Here is an 11,091-nt window from a genome sequence, read left to right as displayed (position 1 = left end):
TTAACTTTAAGTAAAAAGGGGGAATAACTCGGCCCCCCAACGGTGAATTTCCTTGAAACTTTCACCAATTAATCTACTCAAGCTTACAAATCGAATGAGCCATGCCCCGTTACTGTAAAATGTTTCATTCGTGCGCTAATTAATTAACTTTAAGTAAAAAGGGGGAATAACTCGGCCCCCCAACGGTGAATTTCCTTGAAACTTTCACCAATTAATCTACTCAAGCTTACAAATCGAATGAGCCATGCCCCGTTACTGTAAAATGTTTCATTCGTGCGCTAATTAATTAATTAACTTTAAGTAAAAAGGGGGAATAACTCGGCCCCCCAACGGTGAATTTCCTTGAAACTTTCACCAATTAATCTACTCAAGCTTACAAATCGAATGAGCCATGCCCCGTTACTGTAAAATGTTTCATTCGCACTCTAATTAATTAAATAATTTTAATCAAAGGGGGGAAATAACTCGGCCCCCCAACGGTGAATTTCCTTGAAACTTTCACCAATTAATCTACTCAAGCTTACAAATCGAATGAGCCAGGCCCCGTTACTGTAAAATGTTTCATTCGTGCGCTAATTAATTAATTAACTTTAAGTAAAAAGGGGGAATAACTCGGCCCCCCAACGGTGAATTTCCTTGAAACTTTCACCAATTAATCTACTCAAGCTTACAAATCGAATGAGCCATGCCCCGTTACTGTAAAATGTTTCATTCGCACTCTAATTAATTAAATAATTTTAATCAAAGGGGGGAAATAACTCGGCCCCCCAACGGTGAATTTCCTTGAAACTTTCACCAATTAATCTACTCAAGCTTACAAATCGAATGAGCCATGCCCCGTTACTGTAAAATGTTTCATTCGTGCGCTAATTAATTAATTAACTTTAAGTAAAAAGGGGGAATAACTCGGCCCCCCAACGGTGAATTTCCTTGAAACTTTCACCAATTAATCTACTCAAGCTTACAAATCGAATGAGCCATGCCCCGTTACTGTAAAATGTTTCATTCGCACTCTAATTAATTAAATAATTTTAATCAAAGGGGGGAAATAACTCGGCCCCCCAACGGTGAATTTCCTTGAAACTTTCACCAATTAATCTACTCAAGCTTACAAATCGAATGAGCCATGCCTCATTACTGTAAAATGTTTCATTCGTGCGCTAATTAATTAATTAATTTTAAGTAAAAAGGGGGAATAACTCGGCCCCCCAACGGTGAATTTCCTTGAAACTTTCACCAATTAATCTACTCAAGCTTACAAATCGAATGAGCCATGCCCCGTTACTGTAAAATGTTTCATTCGTGCGCTAATTAATTAATTAACTTTAAGTAAAAAGGGGGAATAACTCGCCCCCCCCCAACGGTGAATTTCCTTGAAACTTTCACCAATTAATCTACTCAAGCTTACAAATCGAATGAGCTATGCCCCGTTACTGTAAAATGTTTCATTCGTGCGCTAATTAATTAATTAACTTTAAGTAAAAAGGGGGAATAACTCGGCCCCCCAACGGTGAATTTCCTTGAAACTTTCACCAATTAATCTACTCAAGCTTACAAATCGAATGAGCCATGCCCCGTTACTGTAAAATGTTTCATTCGCACTCTAATTAATTAAATAATTTTAATCAAAGGGGGGAAATAACTCGGCCCCCCAACGGTGAATTTCCTTGAAACTTTCACCAATTAATCTACTCAAGCTTACAAATCGAATGAGCCATGCCCCGTTACTGTAAAATGTTTCATTCGTGCGCTAATTAATTAACTTTAAGTAAAAAGGGGGAATAACTCGGCCCCCCAACGGTGAATTTCCTTGAAACTTTCACCAATTAATCTACTCAAGCTTACAAATCGAATGAGCCATGCCCCGTTACTGTAAAATGTTTCATTCGTGCGCTAATTAATTAATTAACTTTAAGTAAAAAGGGGGAATAACTCGGCCCCCCAACGGTGAATTTCCTTGAAACTTTCACCAATTAATCTACTCAAGCTTACAAATCGAATGAGCCATGCCCCGTTACTGTAAAATGTTTCATTCGCACTCTAATTAATTAAATAATTTTAATCAAAGGGGGGAAATAACTCGGCCCCCCAACGGTGAATTTCCTTGAAACTTTCACCAATTAATCTACTCAAGCTTACAAATCGAATGAGCCAGGCCCCGTTACTGTAAAATGTTTCATTCGTGCGCTAATTAATTAATTAACTTTAAGTAAAAAGGGGGAATAACTCGGCCCCCCAACGGTGAATTTCCTTGAAACTTTCACCAATTAATCTACTCAAGCTTACAAATCGAATGAGCCATGCCCCGTTACTGTAAAATGTTTCATTCGCACTCTAATTAATTAAATAATTTTAATCAAAGGGGGGAAATAACTCGGCCCCCCAACGGTGAATTTCCTTGAAACTTTCACCAATTAATCTACTCAAGCTTACAAATCGAATGAGCCATGCCCCGTTACTGTAAAATGTTTCATTCGTGCGCTAATTAATTAATTAACTTTAAGTAAAAAGGGGGAATAACTCGGCCCCCCAACGGTGAATTTCCTTGAAACTTTCACCAATTAATCTACTCAAGCTTACAAATCGAATGAGCCATGCCCCGTTACTGTAAAATGTTTCATTCGCACTCTAATTAATTAAATAATTTTAATCAAAGGGGGGAAATAACTCGGCCCCCCAACGGTGAATTTCCTTGAAACTTTCACCAATTAATCTACTCAAGCTTACAAATCGAATGAGCCATGCCTCATTACTGTAAAATGTTTCATTCGTGCGCTAATTAATTAATTAATTTTAAGTAAAAAGGGGGAATAACTCGGCCCCCCAACGGTGAATTTCCTTGAAACTTTCACCAATTAATCTACTCAAGCTTACAAATCGAATGAGCCATGCCCCGTTACTGTAAAATGTTTCATTCGTGCGCTAATTAATTAATTAACTTTAAGTAAAAAGGGGGAATAACTCGCCCCCCCCCAACGGTGAATTTCCTTGAAACTTTCACCAATTAATCTACTCAAGCTTACAAATCGAATGAGCTATGCCCCGTTACTGTAAAATGTTTCATTCGTGCGCTAATTAATTAATTAACTTTAAGTAAAAAGGGGGAATAACTCGGCCCCCCAACGGTGAATTTCCTTGAAACTTTCACCAATTAATCTACTCAAGCTTACAAATCGAATGAGCCATGCCCCGTTACTGTAAAATGTTTCATTCGCACTCTAATTAATTAAATAATTTTAATCAAAGGGGGGAAATAACTCGGCCCCCCAACGGTGAATTTCCTTGAAACTTTCACCAATTAATCTACTCAAGCTTACAAATCGAATGAGCCATGCCCCGTTACTGTAAAATGTTTCATTCGTGCGCTAATTAATTAATTAACTTTAAGTAAAAAGGGGGAATAACTCGGCCCCCCAACGGTGAATTTCCTTGAAACTTTCACCAATTAATCTACTCAAGCTTACAAATCGAATGAGCCATGCCCCGTTACTGTAAAATGTTTCATTCGCACTCTAATTAATTAAATAATTTTAATCAAAGGGGGGAAATAACTCGGCCCCCCAACGGTGAATTTCCTTGAAACTTTCACCAATTAATCTACTCAAGCTTACAAATCGAATGAGCCATGCCTCATTACTGTAAAATGTTTCATTCGTGCGCTAATTAATTAATTAATTTTAAGTAAAAAGGGGGAATAACTCGGCCCCCCAACGGTGAATTTCCTTGACACTTTCACCAATTAATCTACTTAAGCTTACAAATCGAATGAGCCATGCCTCATTACTGTAAAATGTTTCATTCGTGCGCTAATTAATTAATTGACTTTAAACAAACTATTATTTGTTGTGAAAATACATGAGACAAAATACATGTATGTTTGATAGGGGTTGAAGTTACTAATTATGAACCGTTTTTGTTATAAAATTGAAGCCAATCACATAAAAGATTTATAAATGTTTTAGCAAATATTACAGACATGTTAAGCTATTTAGATATTTGCTGTTTTACATCAACGAGGGAACCCATTTTCGATGTTGTGAAGCATGCATACTCATCACTCATCATTACAATTCCAAGCTCGTACTCAAGCTATGAGCTGCACGGTACCAAATCTCCAAGATATTAATGCTGTGGTAATTTAGGTCGTCGTAATATTCGCAATGTGGACACTCATTTAAACAGAGCTGTGATGGAAAAGCAAAGGCCAGAAGAAAGATAGTCAAGCTCCAGCAATGTTATATGTCATTTACACTAACATTTGAAAGATTGAAAAGAAAACATCTAGCATAAAATTTACCTTATTAATTAGTAAATTCATGGTTGAGCTTATAAACTTGGTTCATTGCTGGGAAGGAACTTTGAACAAATTCATTCTTGCCAACCATCAGGATGTTTTCATCAAAACTATTATAATTATAGCGTAAGTAAATTTATTCAAGTACAGAAACTTTCACTATTTTTCTCTTTAAGGTAATCAAACGGCTTAACCTAAAAAGTGATAACTACGCAAAAAAACGGAACACTAGTCTCTTTTGAAAACATGTTTACTGTTGGTTACATGCGCGTTCTTCGCAAAATACCTAGGTTTTCAGGCTCTCCAGTTTTGGGGAACTTATCTTGTTTACAAGTGATGAACCACCATCATAACACGTTGTTTACACAAATAAACCTCAACGGTAGAAAAATACGGGACGTGTGTTTCTTCCGGGAAAACTGCTTTTCACGGTTTTCATGGCTAATTGGAGAAGTAAAGGAAGTAGCTCTGGTGGTTGTTACCTTGACGTTCATGAACGTCATGTCTTTTCATAACACGAAATTAGCTCAGCCAGGCTTGAGAAATAACAATTAACTATAAAAAAACGAGTTTTGCTTCGCAATCCTTAAAAACTGCATATATACACAATCCTTTGCGAAACAAGGTCACTTTTTCAAACCCACAAAGGGCCAGGAATTAGAAATTATTATATGTATTGCAGTTTAATCAATATGGGAAATTTGGTTTTAATTGCGTAGTTCAAAAATTTGTTATGATTAGAAATTTTACAACAAAAACTGGTATAAATGTGGAGTTTCGGAACAAACGGCTAAATTCAAGGACAATGATGAGTCGAGTTCAAATTGAAGTTTAAAACTCATACAGGCTGTAACAACACGCATATAAGAACCCCTATTCTGATTCCTGAATGTATGATAACGACACTGCTTTTAAAGCCACAAATAAGAATGATGGATCTCATTTTAGGAGTAGCAAAGCGACATTTTAGTCAAAATAAATGTTCTTCTTATCTGTTCCACCCTGAATAATTAATATGCTAAAAGCTCATTTTGAATTTGTTCACCTTAATTATTTGACATGGATACGTTTCTACGAGAACAGATTCTATACGATTTCATACATGAAAATCTGAGCTCCCTTTATCTTGGGATTTTCTTAATGGAGGGATAGTGCAAAATTTAAAGCATTTCTGGACTTTTTTACTCAGTATATGAGAGGTTTTCATCTCCCCCACCCCCCGCTGGATAGAAGAAATCGAAAATCACCTTCCATGTTTCCTATCTCTGTGACTACGAGCCTACCGAGCCTTTCACCACCAGTCGATACAGGGAGGAGTTTTTACCGAAAGGTATAAATACTGAGCGTTACCATTGAATAAATCCTTTCTGGTTATTAGCTTATGCGAGTTGACCACGATTTTATTGCGCTCTTCTAGAAACGATTAAGTGTGCGAGCTGATCTTACGACCAACCAAGACTGAATTTATTCACGCTATCTTCTTGTAATTCAACTTGAGGTAATTTTTTTTAATATTTTTAGCAAGCATGATTCTTTTTTTAAATATTTGTCGCTGATTTTTTAAAATATTGTTTGAGTTTTTAATTCAACGCTGTATTTATTATCATGGCAGTAAATGAGAAATAAAGTTTTATGTACAGAAACCGGCACGATTAAATGTAAATAAAAATTTGTTTTATTTACTTATATTTTAAAATCGAGACGCTTCGGGCCATAAACAAAAGTTATTATTATTTACATTTAATCGCTCTTTGTTTGTAACCATAAACTCCGAATAATTTATATTTTCCCACTATCGCTTTATATTATTAAATATCCCTTTATTTTTATTAAATATCCCTTTATTTTATTCAATATCCCTTTATTTTATTCGAAATCGCTTTATTTTATTCGAAATCCCTTTGTTTTATTCGAAATCGCTTTATTTTATTCGAAATCGCTTTATTTTATTCGAAATCGCTTTATTTTATTCGAAATCCCTTTGTTTTATTCGAAATCGCTTTATTTTATTCGAAATCCCTTTGTTTTATTCGAAATCCCTTTGTTTAATTCAATATCCCTTTAAGAAAATGTCCTACACTTCATATATTTAATCCGAAAATAACTAATTTCCCGGGGTAACCCGAGGGTAACCTCTGAAAAGGTCAATCTTAAGGCTTGCGTTGGTTGCCTATTCAAGCTTTGTATCCAAAACCCCTTAAAACCCGATTCATCGTGGCCACAAGAAGACCCGGCAACCTAGTACGCCCAACCCTACTTAAAGATAATTAATTAATTAGCGCACGAATGAAACATTTTACAGTAACGGGGCATGGCTCATTCGATTTGTAAGCTTGAGTAGATTAATTGGTGAAAGTTTCAAGGAAATTCACCGTTGGGGGGCCGAGTTATTCCCCCTTTTTACTTAAAGTTAATTAATTAATTAGCGCACGAATGAAACATTTTACAGTAACGGGGCATGGCTCATTCGATTTGTAAGCTTGAGTAGATTAATTGGTGAAAGTTTCAAGGAAATTCACCGTTGGGGGGCCGAGTTATTCCCCCTTTTTACTTAAAGTTAATTAATTAATTAGCGCACGAATGAAACATTTTACAGTAATGAGGCATGGCTCATTCGATTTGTAAGCTTGAGTAGATTAATTGGTGAAAGTTTCAAGGAAATTCACCGTTGGGGGGCCGAGTTATTCCCCCTTTTTACTTAAAGTTAATTAATTAATTAGCGCACGAATGAAACATTTTACAGTAATGAGGCATGGCTCATTCGATTTGTAAGCTTGAGTAGATTAATTGGTGAAAGTTTCAAGGAAATTCACCGTTGGGGGGCCGAGTTATTCCCCCTTTTTACTTAAAGTTAATTAATTAATTAGCGCACGAATGAAACATTTTACAGTAATGAGGCATAGCTCATTCGATTTGTAAGCTTGAGTAGATTAATTGGTGAAAGTTTCAAGGAAATTCACCGTTGGGGGGCCGAGTTATTTCCCCCCTTTGATTAAAATTATTTAATTAATTAGAGTGCGAATGAAACATTTTACAGTAATGAAGCATAGCTCATTCGATTTGTAAGCTTGAGTAGACTAATTGGTGAAAGTTTCAAGGAAATTCACCGTTGGGGGGCCGAGTTATTCCCCCTTTTTACTTAAAGTTAATTAATTAATTAGCGCACGAATGAAACATTTTACAGTAACGGGGCATGGGTCATTCGATTTGTAAGCTTGAGTAGATTAATTGGTGAAAGTTTCAAGGAAATTCACCGTTGGGGGGCCGAGTTATTCCCCCTTTTTACTTAAAGTTAATTAATTAGCGCACGAATGAAACATTTTACAGTAACGGGGCATGGCTCATTCGATTTGTAAGCTTGAGTAGATTAATTGGTGAAAGTTTCAAGGAAATTCACCGTTGGGGGGCCGAGTTATTCCCCCTTTTTACTTAAAGTTAATTAATTAATTAGCGCACGAATGAAACATTTTACAGTAACGGGGCATGGCTCATTCGATTTGTAAGCTTGAGTAGATTAATTGGTGAAAGTTTCAAGGAAATTCACCGTTGGGGGGCCGAGTTATTCCCCCTTTTTACTTAAAGTTAATTAATTAGCGCACGAATGAAACATTTTACAGTAACGGGGCATGGCTCATTCGATTTGTAAGCTTGAGTAGATTAATTGGTGAAAGTTTCAAGGAAATTCACCGTTGGGGGGCCGAGTTATTCCCCCTTTTTACTTAAAGTTAATTAATTAATTAGCGCACGCATGAAACATTTTACAGTAATGAGGCATGGCTCATTCGATTTGTAAGCTTGAGTAGATTAATTGGTGAAAGTTTCAAGGAAATTCACCGTTGGGGGGCCGAGTTATTCCCCCTTTTTACTTAAAGTTAATTAATTAATTAGCGCACGAATGAAACATTTTACAGTAATGAGGCATAGCTCATTCGATTTGTAAGCTTGAGTAGATTAATTGGTGAAAGTTTCAAGGAAATTCACCGTTGGGGGGCCGAGTTATTCCCCCTTTTTACTTAAAGTTAATTAATTAATTAGCGCACGAATGAAACATTTTACAGTAACGGGGCATGGCTCATTCGATTTGTAAGCTTGAGTAGATTAATTGGTGAAAGTTTCAAGGAAATTCACCGTTGGGGGGCCGAGTTATTCCCCCTTTTTACTTAAAGTTAATTAATTAATTAGCGCACGAATGAAACATTTTACAGTAACGGGGCATAGCTCATTCGATTTGTAAGCTTGAGTAGATTAATTGGTGAAAGTTTCAAGGAAATTCCCCGTTGGGGGGGGCGAGTTATTCCCCCTTTTTACTTAAAGTTAATTAATTAATTAGCGCACGAATGAAACATTTTACAGTAACGGGGCATGGCTCATTCGATTTGTAAGCTTGAGTAGATTAATTGGTGAAAGTTTCAAGGAAATTCACCGTTGGGGGGCCGAGTTATTCCCCCTTTTTACTTAAAGTTAATTAATTAATTAGCGCACGAATGAAACATTTTACAGTGACGGGGCATGGCTCATTCGATTTGTAAGCTTGAGTAGATTAATTGGTGAAAGTTTCAAGGAAATTCACCGTTAGGGGGCCGAGTTATTCCCCCTTTTTATTTAAAATTAATTATTTAATTAATTAGAGTGCGAATGAAACATTTTACAGTATCAATTAAGAGTATGAAGAGCATAAGAGTAGAATTTACAATAGTTAGGTCTCGGGGGGGGGGTAAGAGCGAATTGGTATTCTGCCAGAATCAGTTATTTCATAGGTCTGAAGCAATTTTTCCGTCGCGAGTCCGGGAGAATTTTTGACTCGGTTTTTTCATTCTGCTGGTATACCATTCTGCTAGATTGACGGCGGTCGGCCTACCCTCCTTTGAAAAGCTCATCGTCTGCTATTCTCAACCCACGTGACCACTCATAGCACACTGGACCACGCTGGCTCCACGCCGTGCCAGTCTTGGAAATAAGAATATTGTTTAAATTAATATTGAAACCAATGACTCCCAAGTGTGATGTGTCCAAAATAATAAACTGGTCTCTGGACTTTGTTCTCGTATGGATTTGCAATTAGTAAACTGGTTCCGAGGACCAGTAACCCCCACTTTTTGAATTTAAAAACTAGTTCAAGCAATTAATAAACTGGATTTGGACCACTGGAAGCGTGCTGTGTGCCATTTCCCAGGGTGGGAAATAAAGAATTTTTTATAACTGCTCATTAGGCCAGCGAACACCCAGGCCTGGAATAAATTTATTTTATTTATTTATTTATTTATTTATCAAACACTGTTCGTGAAGCCAGCAGAGTGGCTTATGTACGAACATCGGATACAAAGTGAGATGTAAAAATCAAATTAATTAATGAATATAGGGCTAAGAAACAGTGTAGTATAATGAATGAGATTAAGTAGACTAACAGTATAAAAATTATAGGAACATAAGGGAATGGAATAAACATTAGTATGAGGGAATAATCAGAACAAAAAAAAATAAAAAATGTAAAAATTGAACTAGTCCCGTGGACCACTGACCCCCTCCGATTTAATTACTGGGCCTGGCAATTTTTAAACTGGTCATTCTCCAAGTGCCACCGCCTTAGTTTCCCACACTGGTCCAGTCTGGGAAATAAGAACATATTTTTAACTAGTCCTTGGGTCCAGTTAGAGTGGGATATAGACCCTTGAAGGAGAGAGGAATGGAGTGGAAACGCCCATACCTATAGCGTTGCCTGTGTACCCCACCTACGGCACCGTAGTCCTCCCAGCATCTTCAGCGGTTAGGTAGGGTCGTACTAGACGAAATTGTAAAGGGCGCTCCCTCTATCTTAAAAATAGACGTTTGAGTTGCTGTGCAGATGGGTTTGGGATAGAATCAATGTTTTCCGACTAGTACAAGATGAGGGCAGTTTTAGGTAAAACAATGTGCCTAAAATTATGTGTGCCAAAAAAAATCGAATTAAAACATTTAAAATTAAGAAAAGTACGTTAGATATTTTGAAATTCAAACTAGCCGCGAAAACCACCCAACTTGTTTTTCACACAGTGACGTTGCTAAAATGTCACTTGATTCATTGGTTGTTTGGAAATAGGAGAATGTAGGGGAATTCAAGTTGAGGATAGTAGGTTTTTTTTCCGTCGTCTGCTACAGGAGCCAAATAGAAAATGTCATCGTCGACGTCGAGTGGTAGCTCGGAATCCGAAATATCAGACGGGCCTGACTCTGTAGTAGAATCCGATAGTTTAGACTCGGTTGAATCTTTCGAAATTCGTGAGTCAAGTGAGGAAAGTTCAAATTCGGATAATGATGGTCAGGAAGAATTTGGTATTCAACCTTACCAATTTAAGCCTTTGCTTCCGGGAGAGCCTGGCCATAGCCAACTTAGATTACCTGTGGTAGAAGGCCTGCCAGCTTTACCCGAGCCCCATGTTAAAAAACGACTAGCAAAATCGCCCCTAGTTCCAACTTTCGCCGTTAGGTGCGCTACCAACCCAGTTTTCCTCATAATGCTTTTTCTATGGGAAAAAAAAATCGGAAGTGGAAATTAAATTTCTCGTAAAACCTAAGCCCTGGTCCAACGGCGCCGCTAAATTTTAATGTAAACTTCCTTGAAGACCGAGGCTTAACTCTAAACGGCGCATTTCTCCGCCTTAAAAACAACCCCAACTTTGAAAGTTGATTACTCGTCAAATAACGGACGGAAAATTATGAAATTGGTCTCAAAATATAAATTAAAACTTACTTGACTTCTCATTTAAAATTCGGCGACGAAAAAAAATCGGTAAATATATTAAAAATGCTCCAAAACCAAG

At 37.0% G+C, this 11,091-nt stretch overlaps 1 long non-coding RNA gene across 1 annotated transcript; it reads left to right on the top strand.

The window, feature by feature from the left end:
• The first annotated feature begins 3,791 nt into the window (after positions 1-3,791).
• Positions 3,792-4,811, top strand: LOC149594167 (uncharacterized). Its single transcript, XR_016379456.1, has 2 exons — positions 3,792-4,133; positions 4,183-4,811. It is a non-coding gene; the product is annotated as an uncharacterized LOC149594167 (long non-coding RNA).
• Positions 4,812-11,091: the final 6,280 nt, after the last annotated feature.

Source organism: Phalangium opilio, unplaced genomic scaffold (assembly GCF_054372755.1).
Source record: "Phalangium opilio isolate 3A_F unplaced genomic scaffold, DU_Popi_V2 ptg000390l_1, whole genome shotgun sequence".
Classification (NCBI taxonomy): domain Eukaryota; kingdom Metazoa; phylum Arthropoda; class Arachnida; order Opiliones; family Phalangiidae; genus Phalangium; species Phalangium opilio.
The sequence above is the reverse complement of the archived record's forward strand: the minus strand, read 5'-3'. Positions and strand labels throughout refer to the sequence as shown.